The sequence below is a fragment of the Ochotona curzoniae genome, unplaced genomic scaffold (assembly GCF_017591425.1).
Source record: "Ochotona curzoniae isolate NIBS_2020 unplaced genomic scaffold, NIBS_Ocur_1.0 contig_3622, whole genome shotgun sequence".
Taxonomy (NCBI): Eukaryota; Metazoa; Chordata; class Mammalia; order Lagomorpha; family Ochotonidae; genus Ochotona; species Ochotona curzoniae.
The window spans coordinates 16,938,169-16,960,199 of record NW_024465926.1 but is presented as its reverse complement, the minus strand read 5'-3'; positions in this window follow the sequence as shown (position 1 = coordinate 16,960,199).

Here is a 22,031-nt window from a genome sequence, read left to right as displayed (position 1 = left end):
GTTAACATGGAGTATAGCATGTGAAAGACATAGCCAAATCGTTAAAAAAAAAACTATGTCTTTTTTGTGTTTTCCCAAGAGAAAAAAAAAAAAAGATTTAAACCTGCCTGTTTTTATTTCTTCACTTACAGAAGACGTTAAAGGTGAGATCTATAGCTCCTATTCAGAGGAAGGCTACAGTGAGACAGTCGTGTAAAGGACTTCCTCTGCTCTGATTCACAGCTCTGTTCTGTTACACAGTCCAGTCTGTATTGCTCTGCATAATTGATGTTCTGGTTATGGAGTTTCAAGAGTTTACACAGAGTAGGTGAATGAGTGCCTGCATGAAGAAATGCTTAACTCAAGCTCCCTAAATTGTTTCCTTATCTGAAACATCAGTATTTAATATCTGTTTGATGGAAATGGCAAAGAATAATTTAATGTCTGGCATAAAGTGAAACAGTTTGTAGGGCATAAAACCTTGCACTTAAATTAGTAATTCTGCATTCTGTTGACCTGGGGTGTTGAGATCCATGCTTTATAAATACAATGGATGCTCTTCATGTCTCTTTCATATACTTATTTCATAACTCAGCTAGTATCACAAGATGCAAGTGAGCTAGTGGTAAGCTTCATTTTCCTCATCTGCTCTCCTTCTCGTGTATAGTGGTGTATGTTATGTGATTCTATTTTACACATTGTGTATTCCCAGGCTTTTTTTTTTCTTGCAGGCTTCTAATGTGCTCCTTGAAAAAGTAGATTTCCTCCAATACTGAGTGACCTTCACCTAGACTTGCCAACCAATGGGGCCAGCACAGTAACACACATCTCCCTGGGGCACCAGCGTGGGTTTAAGTCCAGGCTGCTCCACTTCTGATCCGGCTCCCTGTTTATGGCCTGGGAAAGTGTTAGAAGATGGCTCAGGTCACAGGGCCTCTGTGTCCACGTAGAAGACATGGGGAAAACATTTATTTATTTTTATTGCAAAGTCAGATATACAAAGAGGAGGAGAGCTCACTGAAATCCTTATACTGTTGGCAAGATCAACTGAACCTTAATGCAGAAATACTGCCAGCATGGATGTAACAAATCTGAACATACAATAAACTGAAAGCTAAAAATCACCCCTACTCCACTAGGAGATGTTGACCTGCTAGTTTTCTTTGATTTTGATGGATTTCTCTTTTTCTCGAGGGAAGCACACAACATTTAAATTATTTGCCACCATTTGTTGGCAATAATTTTCTTTTACCTTCTCATATATGTGCATGTTCCCATGAAATAGGCTAATGATTTTCAAATCAACCATAAAAGTCAGTGGGTCGTTTTTAACTTAGGTATCATGAGACATCGATGAATAAAGAGATGAAATCCAAAAAATTGGATAGCTATTGCTGCCTGCACTGTAAGAAGTTATTCTTTTACTTACCTAAGTCAGGAGTTCAACAACATAAACTATTAATAATAAAATTGATGATGTCTCAATTCAGGAAACAGTAGACTGAAAGAAAATTTTTATGAATGTAAAGAATCCTGGATTCTTACCCTGATGCGGTATAGCAAGTGACTAGGACAAAAGAGAAAAGCCACAATTGCACACACATGTTAGGAACATAGACTGACATCACACTGGTTAATTTCTGTGCTATTTCTGTTGCTTGTGAATTCAATTTTCTCACATACAAAATGAGGCTGGTTAATAGTTTGCACTTCCTTTGACTTCCTCTTCTTATTACTATTACTATTGCTATTATTATTATTATTATTAATTACTAGGGGCAAAAAATAATGGCTTTAAAGTTTTTATGTTTCGTTTCTGTACTCCTCTTTAAATCGTTGTTATTATTTTCCCATGATATCTTTTTGTAGGTATAGGCCTTTCCCTTACCCTCTCCTTTCTCCTCTATTTCCCCTTCCCAGTATTTCCCCCTGTATTACCATAGTATAGTCCTTTAGCAACAGTTACAAGTTTGCCATTTTGTTATTTAAGTACATCATAGATTTGTAGGTATAGACAGAAACAGAAAAGCTAGTATCCTGTTGTCAAGGCTAGTATGTTTACCTGTTTGACCAGCTTATAATAAAACAATCTTTTGACAGTGGCTGACATTGTAGTGCAACAAGTTAAAGCATCACTTGAGACAGTGGCATCCAGATTCATTCTGAGGTGTCTAGGAAGACAGCAGATCACTCAGGTACAAGAACCTTGACAAACATGTGGGAAACCCAAATGGAGATCCAGCCTCCTGTCTTCCTGGTTGGACGCTAGCAATAGAAAGGAGAGTGAGCCAGCGCGTGGAACTTGCGTCACTCTTTTTGTCTCTATAGCTTTCTAACTCTCTTTTTAAAATAAGTACACAACAAAAAAACAATGGCACGTCCCCAGAGACTGGAATCACTGCACATGATGCAGTTGCTCCTTTTCTGTTACTATATTCCAATGCATCCTTCTTTATTCCAAATATGAAAGAACTGGGCTAAATGACCTCTAATAACAGTTTCAATGGCTACAAGTTATGGTTGTACAATTTTCTTGCTGGCAAGACAAACCATTTGTCCTCCTCTCTGCTGAGTTTCGGTGCTGAAAGGAATATCAGATTATGTGTTCCCAGAGTATTATGGGAATGAATATAGCTTCAAGGCACCAAGTTCTCCTAAACATGTCATAAGCTGTGAAATGAGACTTAAGATTTGACGTCCTAAACAACCTCTCCAGGCCATATAAATGACATTAATCCACGCTGGACTGTCTGACATTGTCTGTACCAGCAGTGTCAGGACACACTTAAATAACAGACTGATGGAATCATGACTCCTTATGAAGGACTATTCTATTGTAACAGTGTGGGCAAAATCATTCTGGGGGTGGGAATTTGGCAGGGGAGTGGTGGGAAGGAAGCCCAGACTCTATGAAATTGTACCATAAAATTCAAAATTTAAAAAGGAAAGCTACAGTTTTGTAGAGTCTAATATAGAAGCAGAGTGACTTCATAACATATTGGTAAAATACGTAAGCATCATAGGAAGTGCAACACCATAACTGGACATTTCGCCCAGTTTGAACAACAACAACAAAAAGATGAAGTTTGGTAAGGAAGTGATGTAAGAGGGAAACATTCCAGAAAATGACAAGAGGCATGTGGAAAGAATTGAATGTTGGATTGTAAATAAAGCAGGAGGGAGGAAATAGCGAAGTTAACATTTCTTGAAGCTGTTGTTTTATTTGAAGCCATTTACTAGAGATTACCCTGAAATTTCTGTAAATTATCATCCAGGGAGTCTACATTTGGAAAATGGTGGAATTGCTTTTTTTTTCCACCCTGTATACAAAGAGATGCAAATAAATTACTTGAAAAAAAAAACAGGTCATCTCACTGTCCATCTATTTCTTAATATTATGATTCATTAATATGTGCCGTGGTATTTTGTTTCTGTTAATTTATTGCTATTCTGTTTCCATTCATAGGGTAGATGAATAAACCATTAAAATAGAAATTGCTGTGATATGTGTAGTGTGCAGTTGTTGAATCATTATTTGGGGCTTTGATTAATGAATTGAGAACTAAGAGGCTTAAGAACCAGGCAGGTCTACTTCTCTCAGTACTTCTGAGCATTTGCTAGAAGTCAAATACCATTAACGGATCGAGTGGACGCTTCTTGGCACTTTATTATTCAACAACTGCTTTAATTGTTAATAATTCCTAAGAGCACTGGAGTGAAATATGAAATAGCTGGATAGAAAAAAACCAAATTCTCACTAGGAAGCCAAGTCTTGGAATATTTAGTGGAGACCTAACATAATGAAAGGCAATATTATACAAGTTAGATAAAATTCATTAACAATTCATAACAAGTAGGAAATTTTACATGAAATATTAGTGCAATGGCTGGTACAAATTTATGGATTCTTTGGGGTCAGAAAGCTTTATGGAAAGTTCAAGGATTAAAGCACATTATAGCCCTAAAATAAATATGACAAAAATAAGGACTTCTAAAATATTGCTCTATATTTTCAAAAATCTTATGTGTTCAAACATTTTTGTATACATCTTTATTTTACTGATAATAAAGCTTAGGTACAAATAGGTTCAGGGATCCCAGGAAGCTTCATGGTTATAAGTGCAGAACCGGGTGTAAGTAAGGTTCAAATTCACATGGCTTGCTTATAAAGCAACTCTTTGAATCAAGTGAATTGCTGTATACTTTGAACATGACAATAAGTAGAAATGGATAAAAACCTGTATCTAAGATAAGAGGGTACTACGAAAATTTGAAAAATAAAATTAAAATGTATTTACTTTGGTGAAAAATAAATAGAAACCCATGAATACATATTATGAAAAACTGTGCATGCATTTCAAAATTATTTTCAGCAATCTTATCTCTTAATTTCAATTTTCCATGAAACTTTTGAATTATGCTGATATATGCTTGACACTCACAGTGCCACAGGATCTACAGCTATTAATGTACTCAATCTCTAAACATATACGAGAAAATGTTGTTCAGACGTTGATCTTCCTCTGGTACATCACGTGGAGTGAATGAGTCTCTGAGATTCAATTATTTGCCCACAAGTCATAATCCTGAGAGATACACTTCAATCTCACAGAAACTGCCCTTAGAATCAACACCAATAATTTTACGCTTTCATGAAGGAATCTTGGATGTATTTTCCAGACAATATTTCATACACTGAAGAACCAAACCACATAACTCATTTCCAAGCTGATACCATTTTTAGGCAGTATGTTCAAAATTTCCTGGAAAAGGTATACTATGGGCTAACAATCTGGTGTTTGGGCCTCTGCACCCACATGAGAGACCTGAAGAAGCTCCTGGCTCCTGGCTTCAGACTGCTCAACTCTAACTAATGTGCCCATGGGGGGAGAGTCTCTTCCTCTCTCTGCAAACAAAAATATACATCTTTGAGAAAAAGATTGGAAAAAAGTCTTGGATTAATTAATCTTTCATTTAGGAAATTTATGGCATTGCCTAACAACAACAACGGCAACAACAAAAACCCTATATACACAACTGTGTGCTTTTACAAGCCTTTTTGCAAGCCTTTGCTTCCTTTTTTTTTCTCCGCTGCTACTTTCTTTGCTTTCCATTGTTAAAGCTCTAATCAAAGAGCATTTCTTGATAACTCTGTTTTCTCTCTGTAAAACTGAGAGTTTTGGAAGGACAAAGGATCCATCTGTTTTTCTATCCTCACTCCCCTTTTTTGTAGCACAATGCATGGCACATTGCAGGGCACTCAAGTTTAAGTAAGGGATGTAAAGATTAAGTTTCCCTGCTAACAAGATTCTTTCCATACATTCTTTAATTTTATTTTCAGCATTTCATCAACATTCTATATCAACATTGATATAGAAAAATTTTTTATTAAGGGATAAGATTGCTATGCATTAATTTATTCAAATGTTCCTTCAGTCAGTCATTCATAGTAGTTGCTTGCAGCCTTTCAGGCAGTAAATGATAGGACTTCTTACTGATTCCAAGTTTGATTAATGAAGTCATCCAATTGCAGAATGTGGTAGCGAATACATCTCAAATTGTCTCTGCTTGGCAACACTCTGATCACATGGATAAAAATGTCATGATCTAATAGGGTGGGATAGCGGATAGCATTAAAGGGTTATTTCAGAAAACTTCTGAGATGAGGTGCTATATTGAACTAAGTTTATGTCCTCCCGGGGTGCCAACTTAAAAAAAATAACAATCCTCATTTGGTTGTATTAAGTTCTGGTCTATTTGTTTAACAATTAGTGATCTTACATTTCCTTCTAAACTGTAAGATTATTGGACCCCATGCAGGTATTGAGTCTGTGTGTGCTTAAGGAAGAGGATCAGGTTTGTGCCTTGAATAGTTGCTTTTGCAGTGGGACCAGGATACAGGACCCTCTCCGTTAGTTAGGTGTTGCCTGTCTTGAAAACAGTAAGTGATAGTAAGTTTTCATTTTGCTTGTATGAATTTTTTTAAGGGTACTTCTATCTACTTAGCTAAAAATCTTTCAAAAAGTGGTTTGGGCCGGTTGTGACTACAAAGCAGTGATTTCACTCAAATTATTCACAAATACTTACATTGAAGCAAATTAGTCTATTACTTCAACTTCCAAATTAGAGAGCATTCTTTTCAAGTCAATAGAAAGTTTTATTCGTTTTAGAAAATACAGTTACTTCAGTATTATCAGTAGTTTCTTTTGGCAGTGTTATAGAGTTGACTCCGATAATGCCAATACTCTTTTATTGTACTTCAAATGTCCATTATGTAACCAATTAGTTTGCACATTTAGATTACTTTTCTACCCTATTACTTCATTTTTGTTTTTAGTTTTTTAATCTTTGAGAGTGCGTTCTTGCGGAGACTATTGTGCTCCCTCCCGCAAAATCCACTATATGCTTAATAATTCTAGCAAATTAAATTTGCGCTTGCATGTAGATAAAACAAATAAACGGCTTAAACACATCACAATCAAGGATGATAATAGCAAAGTGTTATACTTCTAATAAATGATTAGGGATGGTTGTATTGCAAAGATTTATTTCACAGAACAAAAGCACTTAAACAGGAGTTTATATTACTGCTATGCTTCTATGATGATAACATTGGGACTTCAACCTGCATAGCTACAATGATTAATTAATGGTCTTGTTCAGGATGAGTGAGCGCCATTATTGTTCTTAAATAGGAAAAGGCAGATAACCATTACTGATTATTCCTCAATTCCCAGTCTCACTTGTTAAAAACTAAAGGATATTAAAGTAGGTTGTCTAATTTCCAAGCTGCTTTGAGAAGCAGAAAATAGAATTTCCATATCATACATATACTTTTATCAAAAGATTCCAAATAGGGCCCGGCGCGGTGGCGCAAGTGGTTAAAGGTCCTCACCTTGCCGCCCGGGATCCCATATGGGCGCCGGTTCTAATCCCGGCAGCCCCGCTTCCCTTCCAGCTCCCTGCCTGTGGCCTGGGAAAGCAGCAGAGGACGGCCCAAAGCTTTGGGAACCTGCACCCGCGTGGGAGACCCGGAAGAGGCTCCTGGCTTCGGATCGGCATAGCATCGGCCCGTTGCGCTCACTTGGGGAGTGAATCATCGGACGGAAGATCTTCCTCTCTGTCTCTCCTCTCTGTATATCCGCCTTTCCAATGAAAAAATAATAAAAATAAATCTTTAAAAAAAAAAAAAGATTCCAAATAGAGAACAGATTTATGCCTAATGTCTGAATATAAAATTTATGAAGATCTGAGTATAAAATTTACTCATATCAGTAAATTCTGAATATCTTTAACATCAGGTAATTTAGAATCACAATGCACGCTTCAAGCGGCACTTCGAGCTCTATGTATGAACATATTTACAAAAAAAAAAAAAAAGATTCACAGAGCGATAAACATTAACCTTGAGTATCTAATGAAAATGTTTTCCCAGAAGCATAGACTTTGTTTATTTTTAAATTTTGCTTTATCCTTTCTCAAGGTACCAACCACGTGATACCAGGACATTTTGTCTCCTTAAGAAATGTATTCCACTGCACTTAGTTTGATACAAATATGTTCTATGGTTTTGGAAAGAGTTTTGTTTGCAAATCTTGAAAATGCTTCCACCAGATTATTAGTACCTATCTAAAGGTGTAAAGGCAATGTTTTTAGAGCGTTTCAGGAAGAATATTCTCTTTGAGATTCTTGGCTGACAGGTTGTACCCATTACTCCAATTTCGTGCTGTTAGGGACCTTGAAGTACTCAGACTCTTGCTCTTGTCCAGGGCTCCTGGGGAGTACGTTGCACAAGAGTGCACAACTTGCTCTCAGCGGGCGTGGTAGGCATCAGGTGACTGGCTAGTGTTCCCTTCCACACATCTGCTTGCAACTTCTAGAAAAGTGTTTGCTTCCTTGGCACCTCAAGAATCTGAGAGATCCACACTGGAAGAGTCTGGCTGCTTTTATTTAAAATGAGTAACATTTTTATTATACTTTTGCTATTTAAGAGAGCTTATTTACGTTTTTTTTTTCAATGCTTACAACATTTTGCAAATCAGAGAACAGCTACCAGGAGCAATCAATTCTCCAACGTCATGAAGTCAATAGTGAAAGAAGTAAGACCCTGCCTGACTTGGGTTATTTTCTTAAAGTCTGTGTTGAAGAATGATGTTTTCTTCTAAAAATCTATGTTCTCTCAGAGGAGGAGGTATTATTATTTATTTATTCAAAAGTTATGCCCTATCTACCTCTAAAAAGTATCACATACTATTTATAAGCTATAAATATTAAATAGGGATGTTGATTATAAAAATGACAAAAAATATCAAAAACTATTTAAATAACTCAAGGGTTTTTAGAGGGATGGTTACTTCAAGTGCACTTATACAACAGACTTTTATGCCAGTGTTGCAAGTAAAATATATATATATATAAATGTATATATAAATTTATATATATAACACTGTACATATACCAAAGCATGAAAATGTCAAGACACAACAACAAAGAAAGATTGATCATTTGATGGGACTCAATGCACACAGCTGTTTGGGTGTATTGCCTTTTAGCATATGCAAATGGGAATGGGTTTTTGTTTCTAAATATATTCATGGTAAGAAAGACTTTTAAGGTTTGACAGCACAGTATAGTTAACTACAGAATAAATCATGGTACGGACCAGGGAGGGGTGAGTGGGTCGAAAGATGATAGGTAGATTTTGTTCTGTACTCTACATTATTTGTATCTTCAAAAACAGACACTGATTCATGACACTTCTATGGGAAACAATGACCTGAAATCAAGATGAATTTCCTTTGCCATCCATTGCTGTGAGGCCATGTGCAATAACCTCCTGGTCTGGATGCCCTCGTGTACTTCTGGTTTGCACTAAACACTTAGTTTCAGTGCATTTTTCCACACATAAGAAGTGAAAACCTAAACTCTCAACTCAGAACTCCTCCATGGAGTTTTTTGGCCAGCACCGAGCACAGGCTGGAGTGCTTTGGTGAAGAAGGCAGACCCCCTGTCTGTGGTCTGATTTCCACTCAGTGCTTTCCTAATGACAGCATGCCTGCTTCCAAGGATACCCATATTTGGTCATGCTTCAGCAATATTCAGGCAGGCTTTAGGGAGCCGTTCATTGTTCTGAGAAGTTTTTGAATAATTTAATTTTCTGGTTGAAAGGACTTTTTTTTGGATACAAGGTGTTTTTTTTTTTTTGGATACAATTTGAAATTCATTGACTTTTAATTATCTGAAGCACTTCTAATTATCCACTTCAATCATTTAATTTGACAAATATTAAAACTGAGATTCAGAGCAGTTAGGTGCATTTTCCAAGGTCACCAAGCAAGTCATTAGAAATCATTGATACATATATAAGGACATTTTCCTGCATTTTTTTGAGAAAATGTAGTGAGTAAAATTTAAACTTATGACCCCTAGGACTTTTTGTAGGCTTGAAACCATTATGGTGAACATTGGTGAGTAGCATATGGGAAACTGAGTAGAGAGATTAAGATTTGACATTTTTTTTTTCTTGCTAAAAATTTAGCTAAGTCCTCACTTTGCACAATTCAGAATCCCATGAGTGTCAGTTCACATCCCAGGTTTTCCACTTCCATCAGCTCTCTGCTAATGTCCTGGGGAAACAGTCGAGGATGGGCCCAAACTCTTGGGACCCTGTACCCATATGAGAGATCTGGAAGAAGCTCCTGGCTCCTGGCTTTGGATCAGCTGAGCTCTGGCTGTGGCCGCCACTTGGAGAGTGAATGAACAGAAGGAAGATCTTTCTGTATTTTCTCTCTGTAAATCTGCCTTTCCGATTAAAATAAATGAATCTTTTAAAAAAACAATTCTATGGGGAAGGCAGGAAGAAGGAGTGTGTTATTCTACGAGTTTCTCTCCAAATGTCCTCAATTGCAGGAGCTATGAGTGCAAAACTCCACCAAGATTCACATCATGGATGGTAAACAGGCCTACCTGAATCAACATCTTTTTCCTCCCAGAGAACACATTGGCTGGAAGGCAGAATTGGGCATTGGAGCTGTGACTGCAACTCAGGACTGGAATGTATGACACGGGTATCTCATGCAGTCCTGTAATCAGAAAGTCAAAACCTAAACCCTTTTTTAAAAAATTGGTTAAAAAATATATTTATTTACTTATTTGAAAAGAATAAAAATGGAGAGAGGGAATCAAATAGTAAGAGAGAAAGAGACCAGGACCACCTGAGACCGAAGCCTCCATTCACCTATAGAGGTAGCAAAACGTAAGCCAACATCTGTTGCTTTCCAAGGTGTATTGGCAGGGGATGAATGGGAAATGGAGGAGTGGAGTAAGAATCAGTACTCTGACACAGGCTGCAGGCATTGTGAGCAATGTCTTCACCCACTGAGTACAGCAAGGTCCCACGACCCTTCTCTAGTAATACCAGAAGGAACGATTACTCCCCACCCCCCGACACACACACAACAATTCTTCTGATTCTGTTATCTTTCTCCACTAAAAAAAAAAAAAACAGAAATGTAGAATTTTACCGTGTCTTAAAGGGAGTTTACAATGAACAATGTTCTAGAAACGTGAGGTTGTGTTGCATTGTCATTACATTTCCTAGAATTTACTGTCATCATGAATGGCAGGGCACTGTAGGAATGTGTTCAGCCTTTTTAGTCCTCTCTCCTTCCAATCCCTTTTTCTTATTTTTTTAAAAATAGTCAGGCTTTTTCTAGGCTAACCCATTTTTACATGGTAACAACTATCAATTTTCTAAAGCACATATTTTGTGAGTCTGAAATATAACTCCTAACGGCAACTTGAGGCATGTACTAGTGAAAGAAATCTTGTGGTTCCGAATATTAAATTCTTATTATAAGGTATGAAGCTTACCCTTCAGTTTTAAGTTTTCTGCAAACTAAGACAAAAAAAAAAAAGACAAAGTAGATTTACATATAATGCCTTTTCACAAGTTGATGTCAGCTACATGTTGAAGTTACTATATGAATGTGTGATTATATCTCGCTATACCTCTGTAGGAATACTGAGCCAGCGTCAGAAATAATGTTAAAAAGCACAGGAATTAATACTAACTGCTTATATAAAGAACACTTAAAGAGAATGAAATACATAAAACAGACTCATGTTGTCTGAACTTATCTTGGTTTTCATGACAAAGCTTTATACTTTTAAAGTAATAAAGATAATATTTCCTCAAAATTAGTAATATAATATTTCTATGGGAAAATCTTACCTACCGAATCTTAGAGAGAGATTTACATTTAATATTTACATTTAATTTACATTTGCATCCATTTACTTGATGCTGATAGTTTCAAAACCGCATCAGACTGAGAACCAGGAAGTGTGAGCACTCTTTTTTCTTTCTCTCACATCCCCACTTCTTTTTAGATACCAGTAAATCCCCACTACCTTCTTCTGCAAGGCTATCTACATGTTATAATCATTGTTTAATTACTGGGTATGATCATCTGTATATGTGCTGCATGAGATATCCATGAAGCTCCAGAGGACCTTTGAGTCTCCAAGAAGGGGAAGAAGGCACCCATTTTTCATCTCTCATGCTGGGGAAACTCTTTCGTAATCTCTTTCTTCTGCTTGTCAAGACCAGTTGCTTGTATCAAGCAATCCATATAGACAGTTTTGACTGAAAAACCAGTCCATGCGTATGTAATAGGATTTACTAGCACTTGCACTGTCTGGATTTTTGTTCCTCAGCAATGAATGGCTATGAGCCAGCCTGAGTGCTTTAGCAGGCACAGTCTTGATACATTAATACCCATGCTTTCCAGCCTTCTTAGTCTGTCAATTTATAATTGTTTGAATTCAACATTGTAGTTTTCACATAAAGGATGGCATTAGAGTAAATTAGATGCTTTTACTTTCATAAACAGTTAATATGTAAACTACCTTTTAGAATTGGACATCCATGGAAGTTGGGACAGTTGCTTGTGTTAAATACCATTTAAAAATCACAAAAATAATTCAGCAGGAGAGAGTCTGTGGAGGATAGATTTCCCTTAAATAAAAAAAAAAAGAAAAATCCAGCAGTAAGTCATAGCTTTGGTCTATTTTTTTTTTCACATCTGCCATTTATAAATCACAGCATTCTAATCAGTGGAGAACAATGAGCAATTGTGTCCAGTGTGTAGCAGTGATGGGATGAGCAGGTCTGTGAATGAGTAATCAGTGATGTTACTGAAACCCACAGGATGTGTCACCAATGGAGTGTCTGGATCCACAGGGCCTGATTGCCCTGACATCCTGTTGGTCTGACGACGCTCAGGCTGGACTGTTTGTCCCTGACTTATATGCTCCAGCATGGAGAAGACTATTCCACAGATTTTTCAATTATTTGAAAGGTAGAGTGCCAGAAAGCGAAGGAAAGAAAGAGGAAAAGAGAACTCTTTCAGTTCATTCCCTACAAGTCTGCAAGATCCAGGACTGTGTGAGGCTGAAGCCAGAAGCCAGGAGCTCTGTTTTGATCTCTCCCATGGGTGACAAGGGCCCAAGCATTTGGAACATCTTCTGCCACTTTCACAGGCTTGTTTGCAAATGCTGGATGTGAGTCAATGTTACCAGGACTTGAACCAGCATTCCAATATGAGATGCAGTCATGGTAGGTCGTGACTTCTTATGCTGTGCTGAGAAAAGCATTTAACAGGTGCACTCACATATAAACTTAGTGTGTCTTTCATTCTTTCATCCAGGAGATTAAGCAGGAAAGAGATAAATGGGAAAAAAAAACACCTTAGAGTAGGGTTTTGAGTTGAATAGTTGGACTACAGTGGTATTGTGGAATCAGTGATTCTGGCAATAATATTCCCAGAAACAGGTCTGTGCCCTTGTGACCGCAGGTAAACAGTTTAAGTGACACCCTTTTATTCTTCCACCAAACACCATGAAAGATCACTCCCCACTATCTCAGGTGTGTGGACTTGAGCTGCTTCTCAAGGATCTAGTTTCACTGAAAGTCAGAATCTTCCTGACTTCAGTAAACCATCATCTGTCCCTACTTGTCCCATGTTCAGCATGCTTATTTGACTTCACATCCCTTGCTTTTGGAGATTCTATCCACTTAAGATGTGCATGTGCAATAAAGCACCAGGATTCCTGTGATTCTTTGTGTCAGGGGTTCACTAGACGTTTACTGAATGAATCTGACTGACGATGCCACTGTACACACTGTGCCCACTGTGAGTACCTTTGTCTGTTTCAGGCGAACGTCTAAGTGCCACAGCCTGGGAAGGAAGGAGAAGCTTGATGTACAGTAATAGAAATCTCCTGCCCGATTTCAGGACACCATGATGATAGTTCAAATTTATTCTCCAGTGCTGAGGGAACGTGTTTTTTAAATCGTGGATTTGTAGAAAGAGATAAGAGAAAGTCTGTGACCTGATCACTTCTCAGCCTTTGGATTAAGATCAAATGTAGGAAGTCTGTGAACTGCCATAGTCCCTACTTGTGTTCGCAGACTGAAGCAAAACAATGAAATCAGTTTTCCAAAATTTTGGTTTCACTTCTAGACTCTTCAACATCTGACACTCAGGTCCATAGTTATGGAGGTTCTTGTTCCTCCCAAGTTTTAAAAGTATGGAACCTGAGTATTAATATTTAAGTTTGTAGATTTTGCAGCGGTGACTAGCAACTGAACACATGAAGATTCAATATCTTGGGCAAAGTTTTGCATGAATCATACATGTGTCAAGACCTAAATGAATGGTCTCCACTATAGGATGTTTCCAGATGTTTTTATTCTTAATGTTGATTAATTATATCTACATTGCCACTGTGCATATTCCAAATTAATGAAAAAAAAACCATAAGCATCACTGGAAATGCTGTTAAGAATATCTTAATACAGTTTCCTTAATTTGAAAATAAAGATTATTAGAGGACAAGAGGAGGCAAATGAAATCTGAGTTCCCAAATGGACACATTGTAAGACACAGCCTCTTGCAAATGGACATAAGGTAGTGACACTAATGTGGTCATGGCTCCTCCTGATCCCAGATCTTCACTCAGCCTTGGAGTTGGCATTTGCTGCAGTTTAGCTGTGAAGCAGCAGTGCCATCTAGAGGTATCCAGCGATAGTGCACCTGGGAGAAACAAAAGAATGGAGCCCATCTCTTTAAATTGAACAACGGCAAACACATTACTTCATTTTTCAATTTATAACCCTTTACAGGATGCCTATAAAGGAATTGCTTTATCAAGAGATGACTGCAGAGTTCATTATTGGGATCATTTAAAACTGTGCTTCAGAAGCTGAAACCTTCCTCCTCTACATCCCCACTGAGAGGAAAGTCAGGGACTTTCAAAAGAGTTACTTCATCCCACACGTTTTACTGGACACCTGCCATGCCTCAGGCTTTGTGCTAGGCATATGGGCAAAAATAAATTACTGTCTCTGTACCGCAGCCCACATTTCCGCACCTCACTACATGTATAAATCTTCTGTCTTATGCTTTTAAACATTTTTCTAGTTAGAACAATTTTAGAGCAGGCATTATATTTCAAAACACTGCTCTGTATGAAACTATCAGAAAGTTTTAAGTGAAATCATAGATCCAATTAAGTTCACTGTGACAGAGGATCTTACAGTGTTTGAGCAGCAATTATTAAACGTTGCTGTACTGTATTATAACACAGATTCACAGATTGCAGACCCCTGATGTTCTAATGCTATACGTGTGTAGTATGGTCCAGGATTATGCAATGTATTTTAGGATGTTAATCTAGGATTGTTACGGAGATGAACAACGAATTGAACTTTCGGAGAGAGGGAAGCGCTAAAATCAATTTAATATGCACAGTAGTGACAGGACTGTATTAGATGTTGCTGAGTTTTGATCAACTCATTTGTTTAGCGGCCTCTGTTTAATTGTCTGACCAGGCAATATTTAAGAACTATACTGTTGCCATAGTTCAATCGTTCCGAATGCTTGTTTACTGAGTCCTTGGTTACGTTTAACTTGGAATCCATTATTTCAGCAAACTCACAGCTATGAGACTGTGTGAGTGCAAGGAAGCTGAAAATTAGAAACTTGAGTGTATTTCAATATCTAATTCCATACCAAACACAAGCAAATTAGAGCTGAAAAAAATTATTCCAAGTTGAAGGCAATTTAGCTTTCATTCTTTCTCATATCAGCAACCCATTTTGAAAGACGCCCAGTTATAAACTGATGGGACATTAAAATCTGCACTTTTTTTGAAATAACTCTTGAAAAAAAAATCTTTACAGTAATATTTTGCTATCTTTTCTTCTCTGTTCTTACTTTTATACTCATGGAGAAGAAACCCAACATACCTTGGCTGAAATATTAAACTAATCTAATAATAAATTACCCTAATTACCCAGATTTCCCTGACTTCAACAGCAGGATCTTTTAACTGCCCTTCCCCCTTATGTGGTGAAGTGACTTGGCAAAACCTTAGAATCGAGGACTAGCACCATGATATAATAGGCCCCACCTGCCTTGTCAGCATCCTATATGAGTACCAGTTCATGTCCTGGGTGCTCCACTTCCGGTTCAGCTCCCTGCTAATGTGCCTGAAGACCAGCATAGCATGGCCCAAGCAGAATACCTGGTTGAAGCCCCTTGCTGTTGGCTTTAGCATGGGCCAGTTCCAGTCATTGCCACCATTTGTGAAGTGAGCCAGTGCATGGAAACAGGGACGATCTCTCTCTCTCTCTCTCTCTCTCTCTCTCTCTCTCTCTCTCTCTCTCTCTTTGTAACTTCAACTTTCAAATAAATAAATTATTTTAAAAAATCGTATAGCAAGGCTGCATAGAATTAAGAATGGAGGTCAGGAGCTGATGATATGTGGCACAGGGGGTTAAGCCTCTAATGGCAACACTGGCACCCCACATTTGAATGTTGAGTCCTGCCTATGCTTCTTGCTAAAGCACTAGGAAAGGCAAAGAACTTGTCTCACCTAGTTTGACCCCTACTACTTATCTGGGCGACCCAGATGGAGTTCCTGGCTCCTCCTGGCTTGAGCCTAGTGCAAATCTCACTGTTACAGTCATTTGTTGACTGGATCAAAAGACACATCTAATTTTCAATCTCTCTCTTTTTGTCTCTTCTCTGTCTCAGGCTCCTTCTGGCTCTGCCTTTCCAAACAAATTACTACACATAATAATAGTGGAATCCAGATTCGGTGTTTAGTTGTGACTTGGTCCCACACCGCAGTTTCTGGGATCCACTCCAAATTGAAATTTTCTACATGATGAATTTTGCTCTCTAACAACCTCTTGACATTTATGTGACTTTGAAACTGGTCCTTCATCCTGCCGCGTTGTGGGTTTCTGATAATTACCTGTATCGTTCAGCGTGGCTATTCCCTGTCCTCTGAAGTGACTTTCTTAGCATCTAAGTGTTCTGCATTCCCTATTTCATTCTTTTTCATTTTCAGAATTCTCTATGTTCTGCTGTCACAGTGGCAAACAAGGAAAAAAAAAAAAAGAAGACCTGGCTCTTAACTCTAGCTGATTCAAAATTAAGAATGTCTGATTCTTACCTGTCATTGCTTATGTCAACTTCTCAAAAGCAAGAATGCACTTGTTTTCATTTTCTCATTATAACCTCTATAATTCCTTGCTAAGTATGTTCGGGAATGTTCCCGTGTGACTCTTTCCAAGCACTACAGTCTTGTAGAATCAGAATGTTTCTATTATATCAGGATTATTAATCAGATGATTTGATTTGTGATTGTTATTATTCTTTTGAAAATTGTGTTAGTAATAAAATTTAGGAAACAAAAAGAAAAAAAATCTCAGAACAGTTGAATTTGAAATTGAAGTTTCAATTACTGGAATATACTTCCAATCATTTCCCCAAAATAAAAGTGTTACAGAATTACTGAGCTTTCAGTTTAACTATTTTTTTTTTCCTGAAAAAATTTTAAAATTAAGATGAAATTAAAGAAACACGCTTAATATTTGTTTGTATACAGTCGGGAAATTCAGTTATGTAACGTTTACTTTTTCTTCATTCTCATCAAAATGTTATGACAAAAGTAGGAAGTATTTAATGCCCACATTACCAACTAAGAAGCTGGTCCTAACTGGTTTACTGAGTGCAGCCCACTGCGCATTTACTGTGTGGGCATGCCGTTGGCAATAGTAACTACCAATAATAATAATGAAAGCGACAACATGTATTTCCTAAATATTACTCCAGTAACAACATGTATGGATTCCTTCAACATTGTTACTTATTTTAAGGTATTTTGCTACCCATTTTATGAGTAAACTAAAACACGAATGTTTGGGTATAAATCTGCCTGATATATAGCATCAGCTCTTTAACTCTGGAGCCTCCACCACACTGCTTCTCTCCAGAAATGACAGGATTAGAAAAGAACTTCAAATCAGGACACAGTGGATGCTAAGTTAAAATGCAATGACATAGATGATGGCTTAACGAATAAAACTGTTCTCTGGAGTCAGAGCATGCAGGCTTCAAATCAATAAGTTGCTTTGTCATCTAGCTTTATTGGCTTGTGATTAAGAAATACAAGTGTGTTTAGGTATAGTATTCAAAATGATCTTTCAATACATGTGATTATAAAGCAAATTAACAAATTCATTACCTCACATACCATGTTTTTGGGACAGAGCCTGAGAACTTTCATCCCAGGCAAAATTGCGTGCCCTTCAGCCCCAAATCCTTCCATTGCCAAGCTAACCCACCTCCCGCCCCACAGAATCACAATCATCGTTCCATGTTCTAATTTTTCAGGTTTCTGCCTTTTAGATTCATATTATTGTGTGACTGTGGACAGAACTTCAACTTCCTCATCTGTAAAATGAAGATTGAAATAACACTCACGGTTTAAAGATAACGTGAAGATTAGGTGATATATTTCCACACTAAAGGCTAGCATAAACTAAATGATTTTTGTATTTAGTGGAAATAATGACTAGCTTAACACATGTAATTAGCCAATGGCAATTTAGTTATTTGTCTTTTTGTTGTTTTCCAATCTTAATGAAAGCACATAGGCAATGATACTTACAAAAGAAATCGGGGAGGGGGGAGAAAGCTTCACCAACAGGTGTAGAAACTAGTGTAGAAATGGCTGCAAAACCTGCTGAGGTTCTGAAAGATTGCTAAATTGAGGCTGTATGTGGAGGTGGGGAATCAGGGAACGAAACCATCTGTATGTCTTGATTGTGTAGCAGAGGAATCTTGTAGTTTAAAAATTGCAATGTATTATCCCATTGCGTTCTCCCATCCTAAAAATTTCTGTAGTTCATTGTAATTCTTTACTTTCTGCTTCTCACTAGTCCCACAGTAATTAGACTTGTTTTGTAAGTTGCACTGTGACGTTTTAGTACATTCATAGTACGTCTGGTGGTCAGATCAAAGTAATCAGCCAATCTGCCATGGAAACATTTCTCATTTCTTTGCATTGGAAACGTTCAGACTTCTTCTCCTAGCCATTTGGAAATACTCCATTAGCTGTTGTCAATCATAGTTATCATGCTTTGCTGTAGAACTTTCAAAGTTATTTCTCCTATTTAATTGTATCCTTGTATCAGTTAACCATCTCTCTAGTACCCACTCCCACACATGGTTTATTAAACTCTGTAACCACCCTTCTATCCTCACTGTGAGATCACTTTCTCAGCCTGCACATGTAAGTGACAATGTGGAGCATTTGTTGCCAGTCTCTGATTTATTTCACTCAACATAATGTTCTCTGGTTCTACCCATGTTGTTGCAACTGATGGAATTGTATTCTTTTTTTTTCTATCTGAATAATATTTCATCATGTTTGTATATCACATTTTCTTTCCTACTCATCTGTTGATGAACACCTCTGATGATTCATATCTTGGCTATTGTAAATAGTGCTGCAATAAACATGGGAGTGCTGATGTTTCTTTGACATACTGATATGAATTCCCTTGGATACATACTCACAAGAGGGATTGCTGGATTGTAGGGGAGATCTATTTGCAGTTCTTGAAGGTGCTTCCGTTACAACTATAATAATTTACAGTGCCAACAACATTGTATGAGACTTCTCTTTCCTCTGCAATTCTGACAGCATTTTTTAAAATATTTGGATCTTTTTGATAGTAGCTGTTCTAATGTGAGAAACTGGTGTATCATAAGGCTGCATAGTTTTTTCAAGCTTACTGGGTGAATTTGATTCAAATTACTCAAAAATTAAAAGCAAAAGGTGCTATCTGGTGAGATTTTTTTAAATGTTCACATTAGCTAGCTACAATTTCTTTGGCTATTTTAACCATCTATATACCTCTTCTCTTGAATACACCCACAATTTTTCTTTTAGTAGGTTAAATAAAATGAGATATGCTTTAATGCACTATTTCGTTAATTTCTGACAATGCTTTTTCCATTTATATAATTTCTTCAATAGGTGATTCTTTGTCTTAGAAAGTTTCATAGAAGGAAAAGCTCTCCACTTTTTCCCTCCTCTCTACACCCCTTGCCTTCCCTAAGCTTTTAAGTTTTCATTGAACTGGGCTCCAATGCCACCTCTCTGAATAGCCTGACCTTGCCAATCACTCTTCCACCATTAGGATCACGTGTGGCACCCTCTCACACGTCCTTGCATTCTGCCTTTGACAGTCTCACCAGGGGTTTTCCTTTGCACTTTGTTCCTCAGCCCAGAAAGTTTCCCATTCTGTGCTTCATGCCTTTGCCCTGGTGAAATGCACTCTTTGCCCCCTGACTATATTAAGAATGAAATGATCTGCACTTGAAGAGACACATCAATAGCGTGACATTAAAATGAATACAGATGGCAGGAACGAGGTTTCAAAGGTGGATTGCAGTTGGTCTACCTCCCTCACAATGTAGGTTACTCAATCAAAACAATCCGAGGAGTGCACACTTGCTTTTTGGCAGTTCTAACAGTCCTTAACAGACATATCCAGTATCGCCACTTACTGCAGCATAGAATTTTTATTTGGAAGCACAGGTGGAGAAAACCCAAGTATTTATAATTTTACAAGGCAAATTACATTTTTGTAAGTAGAGCTAAAGATAGGAAGAAAAGTGAAGAAAGTAGAGGATATTTTACAACACTTTTCTCTGTAATATCTAATTTTATCACCCACTAGAATGTCAGCTACCTGAAGTAGGGACATTACCTGTTATTTTTAATGTGCCACACCAACTTCTTAGGTCCATTCCCAAGAATATCCTTAATAAATATGTTTCCAATAAATGAATAAAAGAAAAGTCTTTCTTATGAACTACCTATTAAAATGCTTGATTTCTATAACTTCAAATCACAGCCACTGCTTTGACTATAACAAAGATTATAATAATAACAAGGCCAATTATATACACTTTTTGATAATTAATTACCGCTTTTACTTCTACTCAGGACAAATGCATTTCTGTTTGAAAAGTAAATGAAAAGCAGTGCACAGCGTCTCCGATACATTGCAATGAACTTTTGAAAAAACAAAAAGCAAGTGAGAATGATCGGGCAACTAAAATCACATTATCAAAGGCATTTATAGCAGAATAGAATTATATAGGCTTTCCAATGTAAGTGGTGGGAACTAACTTAGTTTGTTTTTGTGTCTTAAACATTAAAAGACATGAAGAACTGCGTGTCTAAGAAAGACCACTCTCACAATAACAGGACAGAGAGATGAAGGGATCTAGAGAAAGGATGGTTTGAACAGGCACCTCGGCAGGACGGAAAGGCAGAGGTCATGAAAACTGCACCAAAGCACAAAAGAAAAATATTTCCTTTGGACTCCATGTTAGGCTAGCGTAAAACATTTTGTAAAGCAGATAACCGGTCAGAGAATTTATGCAATCACAGGCATGTGATGCACAACCACTGATAGAGATACGCTCATTTTTAAAATGAGAATTCTATCTTACCAGTCTATGCTAAATTCATTGGTTAGTTACCAGTTCTAGGCAAGAACTGAAGGAACTGAGCTGAATTATGGGAGACATGAATTTTGTGCAGAAAACCACATGACAGGTTCTAATAGTAAAATAGTCTTACTTTGTAAAGATGATGAAACAATTTTCTTTGAGTTATACACATAAACTATTATTTCATTTCTATCAGTAAGTTACTGTTACATTCAGATTAATTAGAACGAACTTGAGTGTTTTCACCATGATGAAATAAGTAAATATTTGAAAATTTAGATATGTTTAAGTCTCATTCAACATAATCAAGTGTAAACATGGATAGAAATATTACATTGCCCCCTTAAAAGATATCATCTTTTTTTTTAAACAAGATTCACTCCACATTCCTTCCCCCCCCGTTTTTGATCTGTGTCCTTTTCTTTGGTGCAGCATGTCTTGTTGGGCCACCTCTCTATGGCTTAGAAATCAAATTTCCTTCCAGTCAACCCAGGAAACACTGAACAAGCTGAGATTGCATGGTTTTACAGTTTCACCCATTAATCTGTAGTTGTTAATAGTACATATTACAATTCAAGATATCACAGATTCTTAAATTTTAGCTTTATTCTCATCTATAGACTCTAAGTTTTGTAGATATTTTATGAGCATGATGTTCCTCCATAATACTGACAGCAAGAAACGAACTTTCAGACATAGAGTAGAAACTTCTTAGGAAGCTAGTACAGGAAGAGAGAGGAAGGAGAGGACAGAGATACGCAGTGGTTGTTCCAACACTAAAAAGCCTGCAGCAGCCAGGACTAGATCAGACTGAAGCCACGGAGGAGCCTGACCTCGGTTTAGATCTCCGAAAGGATGGCGGTGACCCAAGAACTTGGGCCTTTGCCTCCTGCCCCCAGAGTCTTCATTACCAGGAAGTTGGATCCACCTGGCAAAATAGTCTGACCCGCAATGTGTTCCCAAGCAGCAACCTGTAGCTTAGTTCACTGCTCTGCCATTCATGTCCCTGAATATTTATTAGTTGTATTTGTAAATAGCATTTCCATCCTGAAAGAACTTGAAAGAATACTTAAATTTGCCTGTTAGAATAACATATGTCTTTGAATAGTTGCACTACTTTGGGAGAAATTGTTCAAACTTTAAATCTTCAGTTTCTTGTGATAT